This window comes from Apteryx rowi, unplaced genomic scaffold, assembly GCF_003343035.1.
Source record: "Apteryx rowi isolate R43461 unplaced genomic scaffold, aptRow1 scaffold_96, whole genome shotgun sequence".
Taxonomy (NCBI): Eukaryota; Metazoa; Chordata; class Aves; order Apterygiformes; family Apterygidae; genus Apteryx; species Apteryx rowi.
This window is the reverse complement of record NW_020451271.1, coordinates 51,705-75,880: the sequence shown is the minus strand read 5'-3', so window position 1 is coordinate 75,880 and position 24,176 is coordinate 51,705. Positions and strand designations below refer to the sequence as shown.

The 24,176-nt window shown below is 37.9% G+C and overlaps 1 protein-coding gene across 1 annotated transcript in view; it reads right to left on the bottom strand.

Annotated features, from left to right (window-relative positions):
- Nucleotides 1–23,105, bottom strand: part of FAM110B (family with sequence similarity 110 member B) — a 117,251-nt gene extending 94,146 nt beyond the window's left edge. The window contains exon 1 of the mRNA XM_026054716.1: nucleotides 23,036–23,105. The gene's annotated coding sequence lies outside the window, so the exon portion shown is untranslated. The remainder of the gene's footprint in view (nucleotides 1–23,035) is intronic.
- Nucleotides 23,106–24,176: the final 1,071 nt, after the last annotated feature.

Below are 24,176 nucleotides of genomic sequence, written 5' to 3'. Positions count from 1 at the left end.
GGAAGCCTGTACACTCAAGAAGGCTCCTGGATCCTGTGACAATGGCAAGCTAAGACTTCAAAGGAAGGCTGATGAAGGAAAAACAGGCATACGATGCAAAGTAAATACAATGATTCTAGTGGCAAGAGGAGACATGCTTAAGAAGTGGACTGGTGGGCCAAATTATTTTACATAAATATTACTAGGAAATTCGATCAGAAAAATCAAATGTCTTAAATTTTCCTTGTGAAAGGAAATAGAAGAAAACCACACTGCATTATTACTATATTACTGAGAACCATATAATATGAAACAAGAGTTGAAATTAAGGCAAATTAAGAGGCCCTTCATAAGAGTTTCTGGTGACTTCTCTAGTAGTTAGAAAAGGGCAGTTAAGCTCCTGAAAAGGGGCAGCATTAACAATGATGCACAGATGCAGCATTAAAGTAACAAAGAATCATTCGCTCAGGCATTCCAATGTATATGCCAAAGAGATTTGTGACTTAGCAGTCCTGAAAATGGTTTGAGACTTGGACATAGCCCTGGTGGTTTTTGTTTACAAGAACAGCATACCCTCTGTTTGAGTCTCATTACTGATTATCCTGGGAACATACCAACATATATCATCTTAAAAAGTGGTGCCCAAAATATAAAACTTGCTGAATATCTTAGGTATAACACCTGAAGTAAAGCAAATACTCAACCATCTTAAACTTTATGAAGGCAGAAAAATAGGAAAAGCATCTTATATTTTCACTGATTTCATAGGAAGCTCCACAGTGCACGGCATACAAAGCCTTTGGGCAACACTTTTTTTTTGTTTGTTTGTTTGTGGTTTAGCGTTATTCATTTTTCATAATCCCTAAGAAAGCATAACCACCTTGCAGCTCATGAGATGCAAGCTAGGTAATTGGTTTGACTGTAGGACAGATACTAGAAGCAACCATATGCTATCACTATCTTTGCCCACTATTTGGGTGATGAATGATGATTTAATGATGAAACATTCACAAAAAATATACATGAGTAATCATATGCAGCTGAACCAGGAATTGTGTACATTACACTACCCTGATTACATTCTCATAAAAAACTCTTCAAAAATTAATGGCACCTAGTGTCCAGAATAAGCACCTAATGGGTGGAGCTGTGAGCAAAGCTAAGCGCAAGAAAGATTTTTAGACTCGACAATGGTAACACCTCTTTCTGACTTTCAACAGGTACACCATTGTCATTTTAAGAACAATCTCTGGAATGCATGGAAGGTTTCAAAAGCTTTTGTAATATTATCACAGAGATAGACAAATATCACCTAGGGCCTCCAACAGATTTGGACTTGTGACTGTTCTTATTGCAAGTCTACCACATTTAGAGAAGTAGGATTTTTCACAAATTATAAAATGAAATTGCCGTAGGCATCTCATCTTCCATATCTTGCTATATTCACAGAAGACAGACAGCTCAAGAGACACAAGAGTCCAAAGCCTTCTACCACRGGACTGAAACACCATGAGATGCAGATGCAAATGTGTTAGTTCTGCCTTGCCTTTGACAAAGGGGTAATGACCCACATTCAAAACAATCAGAGCAACATCCAATACCATTAAATGATCAGATCAAGAATCAAGATAGCTCTCAGGTTTCCAGAGCAGAGATAAATAATGAGGTAATACCTGCCCAAGCAATTCAGCCAGGGATTGATGCCAGGAAACTACAAGCATGGCTCTCCAAAGTAACCAAAAGGCTAGGAGGCCGTACAGCACTTTTGTCAAGACTATGGGAAGGCCAGAAAGCATGAAACTACTAGCCTCTGTGTGCATGAATATGTGAGATCTCTTCCATAATGGCAAAAAACAAATTCAGTAGACCAGCAAGGCACCTGTACTGCAATATTAAAGAAAAACAACCAAAACACACAAAAMCCCCCAACATACTGAATTATTGATGGCAAGATTAAAGGAGACTCCACAGGTTATCTAGTCTAAACATTGTATCCTGCAGGACCCTTTTCAAATATGTCTTAAAAGTGAGACAAACTTACTTCTGTCCAGTGTTTCCTGGGGCAGTGATGACTGTTTAGAGTGTATGCACAACAGTTACTAAATAAGGAGTTGTTCACACATTTTGGAGGAGTATCAGACCATTTTTGTTTGCTCGCTGCCCAGCACAAGAACAGGATTTACAATATAAACCTGAGAACTAGAGTAAGTACAAATAATTAATAATAGGAGACATGTGCAAACAGGACAAAATAAAAACAGTTACACACTTTAGAAGAAATAAGAAACAGTTGGCAAGAGGAAGGAATCAGCRGAAGGAAGCAGTCATTGATATATCTATTTATTTATTAAGCATGAGAGAAAACACAGGTGGACATTACAGCCTGTTGAGGCAGATTTTCTTCCGGTCTGACAGATCCTCTAGACCACATGTCTATGTGCAAATTGACAGTTAAAAACTTTCATCAGCAAGAAATTAAAACCCAAAAGAAAAAATAGGAAAAATTTAATTTGATCCATGTTCATTTGAGGCTAACCACCACTTACACTGTATTACACTGAAACTGTGCAGTTCTCTTTCAATACATCGCATCTCAGTATAATCATGAAGACTAACCTTTTCATGGTTATTCACCTGTAATACAGCTTCTCCTTAGATATTTTACAACTAGGGAAGGGAAGGACACAAATAGGTTAACTCAATTTTGTACTCAATGTCAGTCAACAGGAGAAACAAAACGAAAAAAGAAGTTGGCACCAGAAGACCCGAAACATAGTATTTTCTAACACAAGTAATATAAACCTAAATCCAGACTTCAAAATACCACAGTCCAAGTTGCTAGGAATATGAAAACATATGAAAAGGTTTGACTTCAGGTCAGCCCGCAGGGTCAAATTTGTAAAAAGGATATAAGTCACAGAAGTACTTATAAAATTTATTTTTCAAAGCACAAGAGAGCAAGTGCCAACATATTTGTCAGGGCTTATAAAATATACCAGCACTGAAAAAAGCCAGTAACAAAGTCAATATATTCAAAAGGGTACTAACCTAAGCCAGATACAGGCTATAGTAAAATCTCTTGTTCCTCCTTCAGTAACAGGGGAGAAAGGAAGTAGACACATCTGCCTGGTAGCCACACACACCAAAAAAAAAAAAAAAAAAAAGTGTTTCTGTTGATTAGACAGCTATCAACAAATTAGCACTCAGATGATAACCTATATACTGAAACACATGTGTTCCTCAGCACAGCAGCCAAGCCTGTTCCCCTTCAGCAGTCAAGCTGGGGGACCCACTAAAATGCACCACAGCAATTTGAGCTTCCACACCTAGGTTTCTTCGGCATCAAACCTAGAGCAGGGGAACTCTTGGGGACAGTACGTAACTAGGAAACACCCCAAGGACCTAGGTTGGGAAGCACTCCAGGACCCCATTTTAGAGACCTAGGCAGGGACTCAAGGATGCTCAGGTCAACACACCTCAGAATAGAGACGCAATAAAGTTCTCCTAGAAACTTGGTTAGAGAATGATTTTTAAATATACCTAATATTGGGCTGTAAAAGACTTCAAGAAATGCAATACCTCCCTTCATTCTGTTTCAGTACTTCACCATCTTCACTGATAGGAACAATAAAATGATATCACAACTTACAGGGAAAAAAATGCTGAATATACTTATAATATTACACTATTATAATATTATACTACTATTATACTGATAATACAATTTTAATGAGGCAGCAAAATGAATCCTAGCACCCATCCCCAAGGGTTTCACTGATACTGGACTTATCAAGTCTTTGTCTAAACTTCAAGAAACTGAGCCCATGTCTAGGCTGTGGCTCAGTCCTTAGGACAATTGACAGACATTTACATTGGCAGGAATTAAATACAATCTCTCAGCTTGGCAAGGTCTAAAGTTAGAGGCACTTAAGGTGATGTTCTCGTTCTGCACGCATTTTTGAGAAGGAAACAACTTCATATACTGATACAACTCTAGCTTAAAAACAGGTCATTCAAGGCATTCTTATTTACACTAGTAAAAGTGTATACAAGACACCAAGCTTATTTACTTTTCTTGGTTTTAAATTAGTTATCAAAATTTGATTATTCATTAAAATTGGTTTAACTAATACAAATTATTACTACCCAGAACATCAGTGCAATACTACAGTAGTTCCATATCCAACAGGAAACAAATCCAAGCAACTGCACTGCTCTAAGTAACAGGAAGTTGGCAAACACATGGAAGGGGCAAGCAGCCACGCCAACTATTAACGCTAAAAGCAGTATAAATCAACAATTTGAATCAGAAGATTCTACACTTCCTTTCTGAAGCCACTTATAGCTTCTTTTATAAACATTTAATCAACCTTATATCAAGTTGTTATAATATGTAACGAGTTCTGCAATTATTGCCACCTTTCTGCAGCTGCTTACAGCTTCTTCTATAAACATTTATCAACCTTATATTAAGTCATTACAGTATGCAAAGAGTTCTGCAACTATAGCCACTTTCATCCATCAGCTTGACCTTGATTTAGGCCACTTTGCAAAATGCTAAATCAGTGTGAAGCTTAGCAGAGACGATATTACTACACAATTCTGATAACTCAAACCTAAACTTTTGACACATCTTATAGCTTAATTATAATATCACATAGGACTCTCTACAGTCATATCATAACCCTATATACATTGCAAAAGGGCCACAGGGCTGATAGGGCTTTTCTATGAGTTGCCATCTATATGGTTTTCCTTTGATAACTCTTATCCACATTAAACAATGCTGCAGTTAGGAGAGGAAGGAAAGAGTATACAATATTAAAGGCTTTTAAAACAGGAAGAAGATTCATAAAGTGGATAGACTTATTACTAAAGCAGACATGCTACATAAACAGCAGTTCACAGGACTTCTACACAGATATTTCACAGCAGACAGAAAGGATGAGTGCAACACTGCTGTGTAACCTAACAGTTGCATGTGACTGGTCCATAAGGCAAATGCTCCTTTCTACTCTGAAACCCAGGGGCAATGGAGAGCTCATTCTACACAGTCATTCACTCTGCACTCAGATACCTAACAGTAATAGGTGTTTTTTTTAATAATAAGGATGGACCACTAAAGCCCACTATACTGACAGTTGTGCTAGTTAACCAGCATTTTTGTAATGGTAGAATCATGTGAAATTTCAAAAGTTATTTCGGATACAAAAAGATCTCCAAGTATACAAATGATATTTTGCATATCGAAACACACATTTCTTCACTGGAGGTATTAATAACTCCTATCATTGGGGTGTATAATTTTCTTTTAACTCTGATAAGCAGCATATGTTTGGAGACTGATGATTTTATGCTGAAAATGCATATTTTGATAATTCCACTATAATAACAAAATGCCAATATGGCACTCTCTCTGTAAAACTAGATAACATTTGCTATACCAGGTATGATGATGTTCCTGCAGAAAGTTAGTTACGAACTTAACTACAAGAATAGGCACCCAAAAAAGTATTAAACCCTAAATATTGAATTTGAAAGTTCTGAGTTGGAAGCTCAAATAGAAGGCATCCTAACAAAGTGCCCACRTACAAACGTCAGACTCACTAGCAGCAAAGGAAAAAAGCTTTTATAAAAGTAAACAAAAGATCCAGCATCTAAGCAGGTTCTACCTTGATCTTTATTGGAGTGCTATCACTTCTGCCACTGCGTTTTAATGCTGTAGAAGCGATACATTTAATATGTTCATGGGTGAAGAAAGAAAGAGGATAAGTTTTCACAGGTGCATGCCTCCTCAGACCCTACTGAAGGGTTTCATGTGATTTAATTCAAGACCGAATATGTTTCGGTTTGCTTGCCATGAAATGGGGGAGCAATTATTTCATTACATTTTAAAGAAAAAATAGTATACTAAAAGTCACCATTTGGTCACTAACTATAAAAATTACAACATAATCTATGGGATACGAACAGAATTTGATAGGAGAGAAAAATGTCAAGTTATTTTTAGTACATTTGAAGTTTTGATAATCTCAAACTTTGTTCATTCAAATAACTAAACAGATTAACTTTTTAAAACCCAGGCAATTTAAAGTGATTTTCAACCTGTAAAGAACTGTTTGGAGCAAGCTTTCTTGGTGTTGACACTACTGTAGCACTTACACTGAACAGTAATTTATTCAGGATGTTATAATTTAGTCCTGTGTGGGTGTCAACTGACTTGCTTCAAAGTTTGCTTCATATCTACAATAGCAATTCAAAAAGAAGATGCAATTATATTAGTCATATGGGCTATTATGTCTAAGGTTTTTGCACCTCTCACTCAGGGAAGTTAGGACCTGCAACTGCACATATTTGAAGGACTCCCCTGAAAGCGATAAATATATTGAATCAAGTCTTTTTGCCAGCACAAAACAAAGGGCAGAAACATATCACCTCCTGTAACAGCAGATGGGCAGGCTCTCTGCCCTCCTCCCCACATATAAGATCTTGGGCAAGTAAAGAGGGAAAGGAAAATGTAAATACAGGAGTCTTGAACAAACTTTTTTTTCTTTTTTTTTTTTAATAGTTTAGGATGACCTTTCATCCCCTGAATTCACACTCCTTGAAGCAATGTTAAATACAGATCAATTCTCTAAAACCTTAAAGCCTGAAAGGACTATTGCAGATACAACTTCAACATGCCAATACAGATGGCAACTACCTACCTAATTCTTTTGTAAAATACAGCAGCTGTAGTTTATAAACAGCATATTTTAGAGAAGCCTCTTATCTTATGGAAAATGTTACAATCCCTTGGTAAGTTGTTCCATGATTAATTACTATAAATTTAGCTATCTTGGCTTTTGGTTCCAGGGTCACACACAAACTTAAAGGAAAACCAAAGGCTTCATAACCAGTTTTTCCTGACTTTTTTTGGAGCTCTAGTACAGTAGATTGCTGTAGCTGAAAGAGCCTAGAAAAATATTCTCCTGTTCTTTCAGTTTATATATTTGACAGCAGTTTGTATGTAGTCACTAAAAATACTGCAACAGGGACATGAGCCATTTCTGAAGGAATTAGATTTCACATTTCTGGGTGCCCCTTTGTGTACCCTATTTCCCCAACTACTTTGCTCTACATCCACAACACCCAAATAACAAGAGGGTGATAACTACTTATCACACACTACCAAAAATTACATTTTTCTGATTTTGTCATTCCTATATAGCAAGCTTCTTTGCTGCCACCAAGAAAAAACGTTGGGGTGCAAGGGTTAAGAAAGCGGTGGGAAAAAAACCTTCACAATATATTGTTGATAATACCTTCTATCCAGAGAGTACAGATACAAAAGTACACCCCATCCAGTAGTGAACTCCCAGTCCAAGGACAGGAACTCAGACATGCGAGTAGAGGTCAGCAGGAAAAAGAGGCAGCTATTTTTCTTTCACCTAATCTCTGGCTCAGCAAGTCACAGCAGAATAACAGCAGAAAGGGTCTTTGAAAGGAACTCAAAGACTTGTACTTTCACACGCGCTTGGGAAGGTCATGCCAGGTCCAGGCAGTCAAGCCGCAGCCTGCATGGAACAGGCTTATGAGAAAAGCTGCAAGTAAATAAATAGGTCAGTAACTGGCAAATAAGAGGAGCAGAAAAGCTAAACGAGTCTAAGGAAGAGATTTAATGCTTTAATATCTCCTAATGAATTAAAATCAGAGGCCTAGATTGGCAAGATTTTTTTTTTTTTTTTGCTGACATGAATGTTTTCACAAACACACACACAAAAAAATAAATAAAAATAAAATCATTCAGGCCTGTGGCCAGAGCCTGTTTAGCAACTTAATGAAATCTGTTTTGGGTGGAATTTGATTACCTGCCTACAAGTCTCAGTCCTTATGGCCGAGACAACAAAAAGACAGCTTTTAATTCGTTTCCAGACTAAGTCTTCAGGGTTTTTTTCTAACCAAGACCTAGCAGCCAGGTCTAACTCACACTGCCCAGAAAAGTAGATTCATACACACAGAATAAACTTCTTGCCAAAAAAAAAAAGTCCGCTTTCTTACAGTTTAGAGCGAAACTCTCAAGAAACTATTTGCCTCAGACAACGTTAAGGAGAGAGGGGGAGTACACAGTCACTTCTCAGTTACCTGTGTGCAAATTAAGCTTGCCACAGCTGTGGGGCCCTCTGTGGGAAAAAGCACCGTATGAGTACGGCTTTGCTCCTTCTGGGACTGGGTTCAGGAGTGCTTTAACTGGTAGACAAGCTAATAAATCTCAAACCCCACACGGCTGCCTGCAGTCGCAGTTCAGGTCTCCCTAAACAGCGTTCGCAAAATTCATCAAGGCGCCGCAGCGCTCACATCACGAGCTCAGCACGACACCCCTGCAATTAAAGCCCTTCCCTAACCCGACGTCCCGGGAAACGCGGCTGAGAGAAACCTCCTGCCTCGGAGGAGCCGGTGCAGACTCGAAGGAGCTCTTCTGAAGCGTCTGGGTCCTCGGTTACGTGAGCGCATGCAAAACACTGGCAGCTTCCCAAATGACAAGAAAGATGAAAATTAGGACCAGCAAAAGTTATCTTTAAAGAGAAAATAAACATGGCAAAACAACTACCTCCTCTCCTTTCAACCCCCACCCTCCCAAGTATTTCTTGCTGAAGCTACAAGAGCTTCGACTCTCGGCTATCACTGCGGGCCTTCGCAGTCCTGCTCTTCCCAGCGAGCGGAMCCGAACGCCCCCTCGCCAAGGGGCAAGACGTGATGGGAGCCGACGAGCACGAGGTSCCCGAGCGCCCGGCCAGGCCAACACGCACACAAACCGCCCCAGCCCTCAACGATAAAGCAGAACAAAAAAACACCGTACATCCGAGTTTCTGAAGGCGGTTATCACAAATACACTGGAGGAAGGTGACATTTTAAAAATGGTGATAGAAACAGCAAAGCTGCTGTGAATGCGTTAGGGCCATGGATTCCTCCCCCACCGATAGCTCTCGAGTCAGGAGGCTTTCTAGCCAGGGAGGATAGTTTTTGTTGAATAAAGCCTTAAGTTTTATTAATAAGACTGAAATCTCTTGACCTAGATTTTTTCCTAGCTTAAAAAAAAAAAAATCCATATACACACATAACAGCCTTTCCTCTACAAACACTAACATATTACACYCATCTTACTCCAAAGCACTTCAAAACAGATATTTCACAATGAAAACAAAAAAGGCTTTTCTTGCCCCTCCCTTACCCAGCTTTGTGTGAGAACATGAATACAGATATTTGATTAAAATAGAAACTTGAACTCCGGGTTGAACGTATTTACTTTTCAAAAGCATTTTACAATTTGATTTTCTTCTTGCCTGCTGTGATAATTGATGAAAACTACACAGGGATTAAAATGAGCACAGGTGCATGTCTACATGGTTCAAAGAGATTCGATCCCAAATGAAAACAACAAAAAACAGAAAAGCCCGAGTATTTTTAGTAATAGATTAACATAGCTTAACCAAACAAACCTAGATTATAACTCAGATTTTACAATAAWGACTTCATGTCACTGAAATTTAAAACCTCTATTTAATAATGTATCAGAAACTTTTCTGAGCAATACCTGATTTAAGCTGGTATTAACAGCCCTCAATATCATAAGTGTGTCAGAGTTGATCCAGAAAAAAAAAAAAAGCCACTAAAAGCAGTAAAGTATACTAAAATACAAGCAGGCATGTATAACAACAGACACTTGGCACTAAACCAACATTATTTTTAAATTTGTGAGAGGTAAAAGGAAAGCACATGAGCTGAGAATATTTTACTGCCAATATACAAATCTGTACAAAACCCATGTTTATTTTCTTTGCCAAATTTATACTGCTAGGGCTGGATCACAGCTTCCTTGCACCCATGAGGCCAGGAACTGTTTGAAAAGAAATGCATGATACAGCTAATCTTTATGCCAGCAAATCATACCTAATGCAAAAAGGTGAATTTTCCCCATTTTTCTGTCCCAGGCTCCTTCAACAAAGCTAACTAAGCACATCACTAATCCCAAATTTGTTGCAATACTTTGTTAAACAGATTTAAGAGACAAAGATACACAAATCATATAGGATAAAGAATCTGTTCTGTGCTCACGGCTTATTGATGAGTTTCTATGAAAACTGAAAAAAATAGTATTCGTTCATAYAGAAAACAATTAATTTGTCTCAAAAGCATGCCAATGAAATACTCTCCACTTACATAGGTATTTTCATACAACATCTATTTTCTTGAAATCTCAAACTACCTAAAATATTATTCCTATAACACAATCAAAAAAAATTTTAAGTAGAAGCCTGTATATTTTTTTTTAGGCCTCTGAATAATAGTAGTAGGAGATTACAAATGGATGGATGAGAGACAGAAGAATTCTCATCTCTTCCTCCCCCCACAAAGCAGGAAGTCAGCTCATTGCTCTATCAATGTGGGACACAAGAACTAAAGGCTTACCTTTTATTAAAGCTTCTCTTTAAATAGTAAAACTGGGGGAATGCTGATGACCATTTTACAGAAATACGTTAATGAAATTGTCAATATGTGAAGTTTTCTAAACTCTGTAACTAAACTTGCTCCATACACTTTCATGTATATGTTATGACATACATACATTTTTGCAGTATCCTTTACAGTGGGCACTATTACAAGCCCAAACTGACACAATCCCTTAGTCAAAGATGTTTTGACCCTTAGTTAACAAAACACAAAGCGTTCTGCTTCACTAAATCCAGATTTTCACACAACTCCTCAGAGACTTCATTAGGGCACCAATTCAAGTCTCACAAGAGACTGGGAAAGAAACTGAGAAATTACATTAGGACCTATACAGTACATTCATATTACTAAGTAAATAACGAACACCATAAAATACCTTATAATTTTAAAATGTCAAACATCTGCTATACTTCAGCTAGGAACAAACTATGCAAAAATTAACACACCATACCACGTGCACGCTTCTAGTAATTTTTTTTTCTTTGAAAAACATGATATCATTTGCCCTGGCTAAACAATTTAAAAATATTTCCTTTAAATTTCTTAGAACACCAAGAAATTAATTTTCCTTTTGCTTAAACCAGATTGTATGCTGTATCTAGATGATTATGTCTTAATTAGTTAGGTTAGATGGTTTAACTAGGTATCTAAATCCAAAACTTCTGAGGATAAACAAAAGGAACTGTGTAAAAAAGGAAACAGTTTTTCTTCACCAAGTTTTTATCAACTGAACAGACTGAACAAATTTAGTTTAATATTTTTGTTCTGGCCAACATTGATTTTAGATGCTATTAATCTGTGCACAATCACATTTAAAAGTGTGGATCAGATAAAGTACACAGAGAGAACACTAAAAAAAACCCAGAGTGATGAAAGCATTTTTTCAGATATAAAATTCTGAAGGTCAGTTCAAACTCCAAGGAAGACAAAAAATGTATTTTCTATTATAGGATATCAGTCCGTACATAAGGAACTGTATATATTTACTGTAAAGTTAAAAATAACAAAACATAGACTAATAAAGCATTAACTGAAAAAAATAAGAGCTTTGAGATCTTAAACCATTTAGGTATCATAAAATAATCTCAATATGAAGTTACTATCATTCAGCTCTAATTAATAAATAGCCAATGCCTTTTACTCCATGAATTTGTATAGCACATGCCTAATTATGTGCGAGGAGCCCGAAAGAATAAGGCACAAGTCTTAATAGACTCACCACTATAACAGACATCAAAATACCATTTAACACAATCTCATTCAAATGTAGTGCATAGTAGAATTTTTGTTTGTTTTTGAGAGCAACAATAAATAAAAACATAGCCTTTAACGCACAGTTAGATAAACGGGAATAAGAACTGAAAGTTAATCTGCAGCAGGAAACCCAGGATTAGGACTGAAACTCGATTCTAATCCTTCTGTCCACAGAGGAAGTGATCACCGGTCAGCATGTGGTCTGTGTAGCGCACCTGCAATACGTAGGCAGGATTTAAAATACTTACAAAAAGATCGAGCTTTGTCTGAGAAAAGTTGTTTTTGGCTCAGAAGTGGAGTACTGTATCTGTCTTCCTGGAAAACAAACAATAACCACCTACTTTAGCTTGTCAGCAATTTTGCCAGAGCAATACCTGCATTTGACACATGTATATTCAACCCACCATTCTTGGGAATGAACTTGACAGTGAGGAAAAAAAGCTCAAGAAAAATCAAAAGCTGTTGTTGTGCAGATATTAAACAATTCAAGTTGATGCTGTCATACATATCACTATACGGTAAACTTTGCATTACATTTCCATAATTTCCTGGACTAATTCATGAAGTCTAAGCACTCAGTTTAAGATCTTCAAAAAACAGGGGACGGGAGGAGAAATTCATCAGAAACAAATGAATTCCCATAACAACAAAATAATCTTAAAAGACAGTTATCATTCATGTGATACAGCAAAATGACTAGGTGAAAGAGGAAAAAAGGTTCCTCTTTAAATACCATCTCCTTTTGCCTCTGGCAATCCTTTCTTATACTTTTATGCTGTGATATAAAGTTGTCACAGTAGGTACTGGTACACCAGGAAACTTCCAGCCCAACTTGGGACCTAAGGGATTACTTCCATCTCAAAATGGAAGCTCTTTTTGTATCACCTGGGCAGTTAAGYGAGCATCAGAAATTCAGAAGTCCAAGCTCAGCAGCTTTGAGAAGTCTCCATAGTTTGCTACTGAGATTGAAATTACTGGTTTCAGTCACATGCCATTTTCCTCATAAAAGTTCAAATACCAAAGCAGAAAGAATTATTTTGTTTACTTTTGGTGTTGCTTCTCTTAACAYGGAATAGAATTTAAATTTGGCAAGATTTATCCGTAAAACGGGATTCAATTCCTAGTCCATCTGTAGCCAACACTGAGCCTAAACCCACAGTTTTGCACTGAGAAGTGCAAAAGTTTGCAGGCTATTTTCTCACCCTTCCCCCTTGAATGCACAACTCAAGCTAATTGCCATTGGGACTGTTTAATATCACTTCACATTTTATCCACTATGTATTTTTCTTKCCTAGAGTCAGCTGCAGTCCACAACAGATACGATATCACAGAAAGGGGGAGTACTTTCTTATCTGTTTCCATATACCATATGCATATTTGCTAGTTTCAAACGAAATTACATCAGGACCTGTAAAGTACATTCATATTACTAAGTATTTTACGGTGTTCATTATTATTTTAAAGCATCAAACATCTGCTATACTTCAGCTAGGAACAGACTGTCACAAACAAGTTACAAGCTCCTGAAACTGGCACTCACCACACTGACACCAAGAGACTCTTGGAGAAATAAAATAGCACTTCAGCTTGCAATCTGAAAACTTTTACATAATTAAGATAYGAAAGTGAGGGAAAACAAAAATAAAAGCCACAAAACCTCAAAATCTCTTTTTGGAATAACCAAAAGTCTTTAAAAGATCTGACAATATCTGCAACCATTTTCCTACTTATAAGTCACCTCCTTAATTATGAGCTCAGTAAGAGGAGAAGCTCAGACAGCTGCTTTGTACATGCTAATTTTTAAATATCATAATATGCTGTTACTGACAATCAGATACTAATAGCTCATAGTTATTTAAAATTTCATGATAATTACATAACTTACCCCTTTTAACTAGTTTGTTTACTGTATTAAAGGCTAAACAGCTTTATCCTGTATAAAACTGAGCTGAAAATGCAACAGAGCATGTTCACTGCAATTCTCAGTTTTTCCTTTGAAAAAGCAAACAAACTTATTACATTCTGTAAAGAGAAAAGTCTAAAGACTACCAAATTCATTCCTTCTCAAAGGCAGGCTCTGAAAAGATTTTACAAAAAAAGGATTTTATTCCTGGCTAAAATATGAACATTTGAGAATCACTACTTTTGAGCAAGGACTCACCCACTTAAAAGCAGAAGCATTTTATTTTTAAAAGCAGTGTGAAATTTCAGGGAAAAAAGTGTATTTTGTACTTCCCAATTTTTGGCAATTCTCCAGATAAGACAAAGTCTCAAAATAACCTCTTCCCCATATAACTGTTTTCTCATAGAAGTTGCCAAGTTATCTTATACCACCAGTGAGAATTTCTACAAGTAACTACTTCCAGACAAAGCAACTCAAAGTACAGACATTGAGTGAAAATTAAAAGCATTTGAGGTATTTTAGGAGATATCTGAGAGGGGGCCTAGGGAGAGGTACTAGGGAATACATTCCACAGAGTGCCCCACAGAGCTGTGCCTTGTCACCATTCTGTTCTGGACACATAAAAAGCCAAGGGGGGGGGGGGAAGGGAAGTAGCTTAGGGCTCATATGCCACCTCTTCTATGTGCATTGCAGTAGATGAATTTGGGTTGATACCTGCCACTAAAGGTGATACTCCTACTGCAGCTAACAATCCTCAGAGGAGCACTGCTTCTCCTGTGGATGCGAATCACGTCCTGGAACCACTTTCCCAGATTGTGTCCAAACCAGGTGCAGAAAGGAAAAGCTCATCCAGAAAATTAAATCAGGTCCCTACAGAAACATTTAGGTTTTTTAAACAAAGAATATTGTATGTGTGTACACATGTGGACACCATTGAGTTAATGTCAAAAATACCAAGGGATGGGGAGGAGGATTCAATCTTTTGTCTCCAAGATGACTCAAGATCAYTTGGAAACATCAATGTAATGTTTCTTGGATGTTAAGGTAACCCACGGTCAGTGGTGCAAGTCATAAATCCAGAGTTCCCCTTTCAACTCCTTTCCCTATCCCATGTATGCACACTTCCCTGAGAACTATTTCACTTGATGACCTCCCTGTGCTTTATGCAAAGGGATTTCTACTTTCTCTCTAACTATGATCTAAAATCTTGACTGTGACCTATAAAAGCTCCGCATGGCCTGACTCCTGGTATGTCAGCTGTAGCTCTCCTGTTGAGTGTCCTTAGTAGAACTAGAGGTAGGGGACTGCAAGGCTTCCTGGAAACACAACTAAAATCTGGGCTTATTCCCTCTTATTGACCTGACATGTCAGTTTGTGCAGTGTTATGCCCTATGCATTCTGTTCTTTACATGTGACTGCAGACAACTACTATCATTTTATTATTGTTATAGCTCAATCACAGACAGTAAAGAGAGGAGCTCTGGAAGTTTAAGCAGGACAGCACAAATCTGTGTGTGGGATAAACCCTTCATCTAGTTTCTCCAGCAGGTTTCTGACTGTGCCACGAGGTGCGCATAACAGCTGAACACGTTCTCCTGCAGAAGGTCTCTGCAGTAGGCCCTACAGTTGTTCTAGTCCAACCCAGGTGCCAGATATACCCCAGTCCCAGGGGTGAGGCAGACAAGGCTGAGCTCTGCTTGTGCCTATGTGAGATCCTGAGGGAAACTGGGACCTCCAGTGCAGGAGGGAACTGCACAACTTCCCAAGAGGCTGCTTCTTGTCAAGAGCATCAGGGAGCCCAACCACAAGGTGAACCCCACAATAAGGGCACATGAAACGCACATCCCGAAATCAAGACTGTAAAGAGAACTATGGAAAGACTCTGCCCCTGAGCACTAGCTCAGCCCCTGCCTCATTTCAAGATAGCTAAAAATGTGTCTTAACAAGCTGCATTTACAGCCATGACTGCAAAACAGACAACAGATCTCGACTATTCTAACAGCACTAATTTTACAGACATCAGTAAAATTATTGCATTGGGCACTAGTTCTCCCTCCTCCCCCTCCTTTTTTTCTTTTTTTTTTAATATATACATCCTGAAAGGCACTTCTATTATATAGGTCAAGTCCTAAACTGTTCATCTATATACATTAACATAAAGGTAAAGTTACTACAGACATCAAAAATGAAGCATAAATTGGCTAGTTTAAATGCAAGTCCTAGAGACTGCAAGCAGAGAGAATAATTTTAAGTCCTAACTAAAAAAAATGTTAAGACAAGAAGAGAAGACAGTGAGAATAACTCACAGTAAGAAACTAAGGGAAATCTTTTCTTGAGAAGATTTTTCCTTGCCACAAGTTACATTTTATGAGCAGACAACAGAATAAACCAGATGTCTTAATTTTACATCATTTTGCATTTGATATGTATTTAGGCTGAAGACCAATTACAGAATTCAAGAGAATTCAGATGAGTTTTAAAACATGTTTTCAATTATCTGAATAATACAGATTTCCATGAAGAACACATGCCTGTTCTTCTCAAGTCACAAAAACATTGGTTAAGGGTTACCGTGTAACCAGGAACAAACATGTGCGTTCTGTAATTTCTCAACAGGCAAAAGACGTTCTCCTATACTTCAAGCTCCCAAAGGCTGTGAAGCTGCGATCAAAGACATGATAATATCCAAAAAAGAAATAGGACTCTGGACAGCAACCCAGTGGGAAACTCCCTACTTTCTCAGAAGCCTTCAGAGGTACAGAGCACAGCAGCCAGAAGTAATCCAGCCATACCCTTAACACCATTAAGTGCTTCCTTACCATCCTTATCAACCTATGCCTCTATCTTACCCTTGGAGAACACTCACTAGAAGTTCTAGTGAGGTCTGTAGGGCAGCAACCACAAGACTTCTTACATTCACATTTATACTTGTATTAGTCGGCATGTCAAAGAGGTAGTCGATCACAGATAACAACTGTAAGAGCTGTGTGACTTGATAAACAGAACTAAGATTAAGTATATCTGTCAGAGGCTGCAACCTTTGCTATAAGAAAAAAGCAAGTTCTGGCATTGACTTCACAAAAATTTGAGCCTAATAAAAATCTGTACAACTCTGTATAATGCAAAACATTTTCAAATGAAGAAAAAATTTCATCCATATGACCGCTCTACTGGAGAGCAAGAGAATATTTTCTCCACCCCAGTATATCAGTTATTATAATAACACATAATAAAAATGTAATTAAACGGTTAGGCTATTTACAACAAAGCACAAGACTATTTTACTGCTTCTTCAGTTTAATACACTATGGTACAAATGACACTTCATTGAAGAGAAGGACCGCACTGGGATTGCTCATACTTTGCAGTCTGCTCCGATGCTCAAAACAGACTTAACTTTCAAATATTAGACAGCTTTCATAATTTGCACCAAGTTGGATTAAGTATTCCATAAAAACGAGTCACAGTGAATGAGAAACAGGTTTTGTTTCTCATTAGAAATTCAGCTTTAAATTACTAAGTGTTCTATGCATGGGAAAGAAATAGCAGAAAGACTGGAACCTCATAGCAGCTAACTTTGCATTAGACAGTATCTGTAGCACAACAATTGCCATATAATAGCACCACTCCTTCAGATAAGAACTTTATTCTACAATTGAAGTGTTTGCTAAATAGCTCTGAAATGAAAATAATAGTGTATTTATACACTTCAGTACTGTGAAAGACAATAGGGAACACCAGATAATTGACTCAAAACAGACAGAATTCATGTGAATATGCAAACTGTCTCCTTGTCCTCCTGTCCAAGTTATACTGCAATTCTTTAACACTCGAACAGTAGCAACAGATGACATGCCACCACTCTGCAGCACTGCAGTTCTAACTGTGTGTACTCCTAAACCACAGCAAAATGAATAGGTGCAAATACTAATGCGGCATTTTTGAGACCAGCCTTAGACCCCAGTCCTGTCCTCCCTGCCCCCAACCCACCCCAGCTAGAGCATCTACCAGGAAAGTTTGAGGAAAAGGTTTCAGCCCCACAGCAAAATTGGACAAAGGGCAGTGGGAGAGCAAGTATGGGTCTATGGGTGCAAGTAGCTCTYCCACTTCATTACCTCATTGATCCCCTCTGACCAAAACATATAACAATATCRCAATACTCTGTAGTAACATAAGCCTACTGTCATTAGTAGTATTATTTGATTAGTATTGACCATAACAATAGCACAGGACACAAATATCCCTCTGTACTCTCCAGCTTAGCAGCGCAGCTCACCTAATGCAGTAAAATATGTGTAAGGTTCAGCAGGAGGATCTGATTTCAAATTGGTACAGTGCACATTTTTAGAAGTTTTCTCAGCAACACTCGTCCAGAAATTAGAAAGCAAGTTAGTTGATTGCAACAGTACAAATAGCATCATTTAATACCTTCACAGCAGTCCTCGGATAATGGAAGATCAGGGAGTGAAATGCCATCTTTTATTATGCCAAACATAACTGGGGGACAGGGCCTCTTCCTACACAACTTGCCTCCTGCATTTTAGGCCAAGTGATGAAAACATCACTGCTGTTTAGCCCACAAAGCATGAGTTAATTCAGTTTCTATCTCTCCAAAGCCTATAATTCTCTGGCCTAGTCTTCACGAAGAACACTTAAAATGGGTGAAATATGAGGTGAATGTTCATATAACCATCTCCACGCATGCCTCTGAGTGGATTCCTCAGGTAAGGATGCTACTTCAGAAGGCACTATTCCCCTCCTGGCTTCCAGAAAGGCTAGCAGATGTGCCTGTAAAAATCAGGATATAAAAATAAGGCAGGGAAGCAATGCGTGTATTCACCACTGCACTATGGTCAAGCCAATCTTGATGACACAGCTGTTCCATGAGTGTACAATATCAAAATTATAGCAGTTACACAGCTTGTGAATACATGGAACCTATTTAACGCTGTAAATTTTCACACAGTGTGCGCTTTGGGACAGAATGAAGAGAGAGGCAATGGAGAGCATCAACAGGAAGATTTTTAAGCGAAGTCCAAGAACTGCCTGAGACCTGAAGAGATGCTGTGAGATGCTACTCGATCTCTGGGAGGCCACTGATATAYGCCCATATTTTGAATTCTCCATATAATGCATACAAAAGCATCCTCTAGGACTGTCCTATACCATGGTTGCAGTTCAGCATCTAATTTCCTACTCCACAGGAAACAAGCCAGACACCTCCTGCCCTTGGAGGGSGGGGGGGGTGCTGCTTATTTCTTCCATTCATGTTAGGCACCTACTTGGATGGTTTTCCACCCCCCAATCCCTCCAGTCCATGTAACAATACAGGTAACAACTCAAAGCCACTGCTACATTTTCTAACACAACTTTGCATTTTTGTCATATTTTGGAGAAAGTATGCTGCAATAATCTCATATCTGCCCAACATTCCTTTTCTTAAGTATTTTTCTGGATAAAACCTATGCAAACAAATTAGCAGGGAGATATTTCACATAGTTCTTGGTCTTTATGGTTCTTTCCCTCACTTATTGTTTCCTGTCAGTTGCCAGCTTCCTAGATCAGTACAGGGTAATTCACACATCTGCCCACTGCAGCAGCTGTCTTTTGAAAATTATGATGGCTGGATGCACAGCTGGAGCCACAGCATCAGAACAGCTCAAAGATCGAGAACCAAGAGAACAAATGGTTNNAGAATATTCCATTTTCCCATCTTGCAGAGCTTTGAAAAAATCCCTTTTAAAGTTGCACTCACAACAGTGGCAATCCAAAGAAGCTCCAAGGAAGGTAACACAGCAAGTTTTTGCCCCAAGTGCTATTAATTTTGCATCTGCCAAGTGAAAACCATATGTCTATTTGCGTGTATTTCTGCAATTGCACTTTTTCATTCATTAAGATGAGAAATTGCTTCTTTTATGCAATCTAGTACTATTCAGATAGTAAAACATTGTGATGTCTGTTAGCAGGCTTGCTGTTTTTGGCTTTAAAGAACTTTGTCTCTTCCTGTGAGAGGAAAGCTTTTCCCAAAGGATTTAAGTGATTTCATAAAACAAATGTAAAAACAAAGACACTTTTGTTTAAGGACTGAAGGTTTTGTTTTGCTTTAAGGGGGATGGAGAGGGAAGGAAGAGAAAAAGGACACTGATCATCCTCCAATTAAAGAGGAAAAAAATATATATATATGTCTTCTTAAAAAAGAAGCTTTGATAGCACAAGCTTGTCATAATAAATAGGCCATCAACGATAAAGAAGACTTTTTCCAAACATGAATTTTGTTCATTACAATTGCAAGTAAGCAAGTAAACATCTCAAATCATTATAGCAAAAAGAAAGAAAAACATTTTCTCTGAATTTGAGTGCTTACATTGTACATTTCTATGTGCTCCATTTCATTAGAGTCAGTTTCTCTTTTAATTCACAGTCTGCCAAACAAAATAGAATTTTCTTTTTTTTTTAATTGAAATTTGTGACTCTAAATATACAAAGGATTTTAGAGATCCACTTCAACTATAACCTCTGAAGCTTAGCCTAATATGCATCATTTCATTTGCAGAAATATGGGAGTATAACACAGGGTGAGGGGACAAAGCTTGTGTTGAAGCCTTGCAAGAAATCTAAGCAAGCAGACCTTCATGCCTGTAAGTGTCCCCAAAGATTTATACTAATGCACTGTAGAAACCTCATGTATTAAGATTGCATATTCAAAACACAGAATTGGGATTCCAGTTTCTCCCTAGTAGATATCAGTTAATTATTCTTATTTGTTAGTAAATTCCTACATACTGTATCAAGTTTTATCACAGAGAGGTCTGACAACCACAAGCGATCTTCAGCTGGAAAACAATTTCTGTCCAACAACTGGAGAACAAGTAATCCATAAATTTCTGTTCACATTATCTACCACTTAAGCTCGTGAGGTTGTCACTCACCACAGCTATTCAACATCCAAAACTGACACACTGGGAAAACTCAACAGCAATATACTTCAGTATTTTCACATCTCAGAAAGGCAAAATAACATAGATAAGAATTTTGCAATTAAATACAACACAAGGGAAATTATCAAGTTTTAACTACTCATATCTGCATGACTAGTTCATAAATGCTAATATTAAATTTGAACTTTTCTAACTGTAGTTTTGAAGCAGTATGTGCACACGTATAGTGACAAGATGTTCTTAATTATGAGATTAAAAAACAGGTCTAAAATGGCTGGGGGTGGACAGGAGGAATAATAATAGTCTGTCATATAGGTCACATACATTTTTAAGGTAATGATGATAAAACGTACATTCTCATTTGGAAGAGTTCTCTATTACAACCATTACTTACAATGATTCTCCTACAACTACATTTCAGCTGCATATATAAGTGAGAAAGTATTTCACTCGTAACGGTCCACTGAACTCCCAGATGGGAGCATGCACAGATAACTCCTCAGAGAGAGACAACAACGTACAAAGGCCATTACAAATCCAAAGACCTGGGTCCACTCATGTATTTGTGTAGTTATTTAAGATAGACTTGTCTAATACTATGTTGAGGTACTGGACAAAAAGGAGGAAAAAAAAAAAGAAAAAAAGAAATTAGATATTCCTACCAATGGTTCTTTCACAAGAGAAGGAGAGCCTTGAAGCTGCTATTTGAAACTAAAAAATACCATGTGGAACTGAACACTGGAAGGCTGCAGAACAACCTTCCTTTTCCCTTTCTTCTTCCCACAATTATTCTCCTTCCCTTTGCTTTGTGTTTGGGGAGGGGGAAAAAAACAAAACAAAACAAAACACACCACAAAATTTACAGATACTCATGCCTAAAAGGTTCTCCTGCAGTTTAGCGAGAGATATTGCTTTGTTCCTTCCCCACTATAACCTTCTCTTCATTCAAATCATGTTTTTAATAGTGCAGCCCCAACCCAGTTAATAGATATCCCACAGTTACATCACAGTGATGAATAAAACATGAACTTTCCAATTTAATTTGAATGCAAGTTAATGGGCATACTGAGTTCAAGTGTAATATAAGCATTTCTCCTTCATTTCCCTATTCACCAGTTTGTTCATTCACAGTCTTTCCGTAATTTGTTTTCTCAATCACATTTTCGCTCTTCTATTCTTCCACTTCTGGACATTCTGGGTTTCACCTCCTTCTCTTAAACCACTTTCTCCTCACTCCAACCCCATTTCTCTACTTCCCAGTCTATGCTTACCATGAACAAACACAGTTCCTTGACCTATTAGCTACAAGAATAAGGATACTCCTTTCCACTTGCTTGAGCTGCAGACAATACTGGATGCTGTTATCTTCCCTAACCAATAAAGGCTTAAAACATTTCCTTCCATTTCTTAATGCAGGCTTTTCCAAGACCTCAAATTGTAACAGGAAATTATTAGAGTGATTCTGTTTTTAAAGAACACAACTATGCACCAAGAGATGTGCTCTGCTCTGATTTGCTAGAGACTGGTTGATTTTAGGTTGAAACTCTCTTTTATACATCTGAAATAATAACCTATCCACCTTATCCGTTAATATTTGGAACTGAAAAACTGTCAAATGAAGGAAGCTATAAAATGCAAAGCATACCCCTAGTCTCATCTTCTTTAATGATACACCCAACACTCATAAAAGAGCGACAGGAGCAAATGAAAGTCACAATAAGGGAATAGCCTAATAATACATGCTAAGAGTTACAAGACAATCAATTCAATTTTCCCAGGAACTGTTAAATTATTCTTTTGATGGCTCAACCCAAACTCTTCACATTTATTTCCTGTGGGGGATGCAGACACTTTTTTCTAAAGCAGTATGCATTTAAGCCAAACATTAAAATTCCAAACTATCAAATTTTAGGTAAACTATGCTAGAAAGGAGTTTGCAACTGCATTTTTTAAGGAAATTATGCATCTTCCTCCCATCTTCTAAATTAAAAACAAACAGACATAAAGCAATGTCAAGACACTGATCTTGCTTTGATATAAAAAATAAGATGCTTCAAGTGTGTTTGTAACAATTCCTCTAAAAAACAATTCCTCTAAAAAACTTGTCCACAAAATGACACACAAAGTTCAACTTGAAACTTCCAAAAGTTTGACAGTGCACACAAAGCCCAGCCATATGAGAGCTGAGTTCATAAATGGGCAGACCTTAGCAGAGACAAACACACTGGCAGAGATCAAATTAAGTCAACATAGCAAAGCCTTCAAGCCATATACACCTTTATTATGTTTTCAATGAAGCACACAGCTCTTGGCCATACGGCCAAAGACGCCTTCAGAGTTACTGGAGAAGGTATGTAACAAGCATCTGAACTGGCATATCTGACACTAGCCTCAATTTCTTCTCTGTGGGTAGGTCACGTTAGCCTTTCTATAGCTCAGGGCCAAAGCCAAGCCCTGGGGCGGGGACTACACCTGATGAATGAAGCAGTAGATCTCTTCAGCAGGACTGCATTTCGCCTACTATGGAAGGCTCTGCCTCAAGTCCCTTCCCAGGTGCAATCTTCCCCTTCATATTCCCAGGATCATGTTCTTCTCAACAAGAAATACAGCCAGCTCTCAAAGCACTTTTGGAAAAAAAAAAAAAAAAAAGCATGAAATTAGATAGAGGACAGACAGATATGGGCACACACACTCAGTAAGAGAGCATAATCCTGTTATTTATTTATGTGTTCAGGTCAGCCATCCTGACCTCCAGCCTGCATTTCACTTAGGCATTTTCTGTCCCACATATATTAATTTGTGGTTATCTTTAATATTTTATGATTTATAGTTGAGTCCACTTCATTATACATTAAAAAAAAAAAGAAAAAAGCAGCAGCTACTAATGCCATAGACAGGAGTGTTACTTGCTATAAATTCCATTCACATCACGCAATTGGACAACACATACCTCAAACAACAAGCATTTCTGCTTCTCAATTCTCCTTCACAGAAGTGTTTTCTATTTCTGTTGAACAGCAGTCAGGATAGAAACAATGAAGTTATGGTAGCTTGAGCTACCCGAATTGCATATTTCCTTACTTTCATAGTCACACACACACAAACTGGGACTTAAGAAAAGTACAGCTAGGAGTGCACTCAAAATCTAATAGTTAGGAAACTCATTCTCATTTCCAGCGTACATGTATTCCGACATTCAAAGTCATCCAGATATCCTCCTTTTTATCTAGTTTTTAATCCAAAATTAGAGATGAGCCTTAAGCTTGTGACCCTTCCTCTTCTTTAGGAATTCACCTCAGGCAATTTATAAGCAGCTGATATCTTCCTTCTCAGCCTTTGCTAAGCTACAAAGGCCATGATGTTTTAGTCTCTTGTCTAAACCCAGACTGTTTATGCCCTGTCATCTTTGCAACCTGGATGTCTCTGTATTCTTCCATGAGATTCAGTCTTTTCCATACACAAGTGACCAGAACTGCATACAGTATTTCACATGAAGTGCCTCTAATGCCTTGTGTATTAAGAGTAACTTGCCTGTCTCCACTGAAGAGATCTCATTGAGGATCACCTTACCTTTATTTCACACCCACCATGAAACAGTCATTCCCCCATTT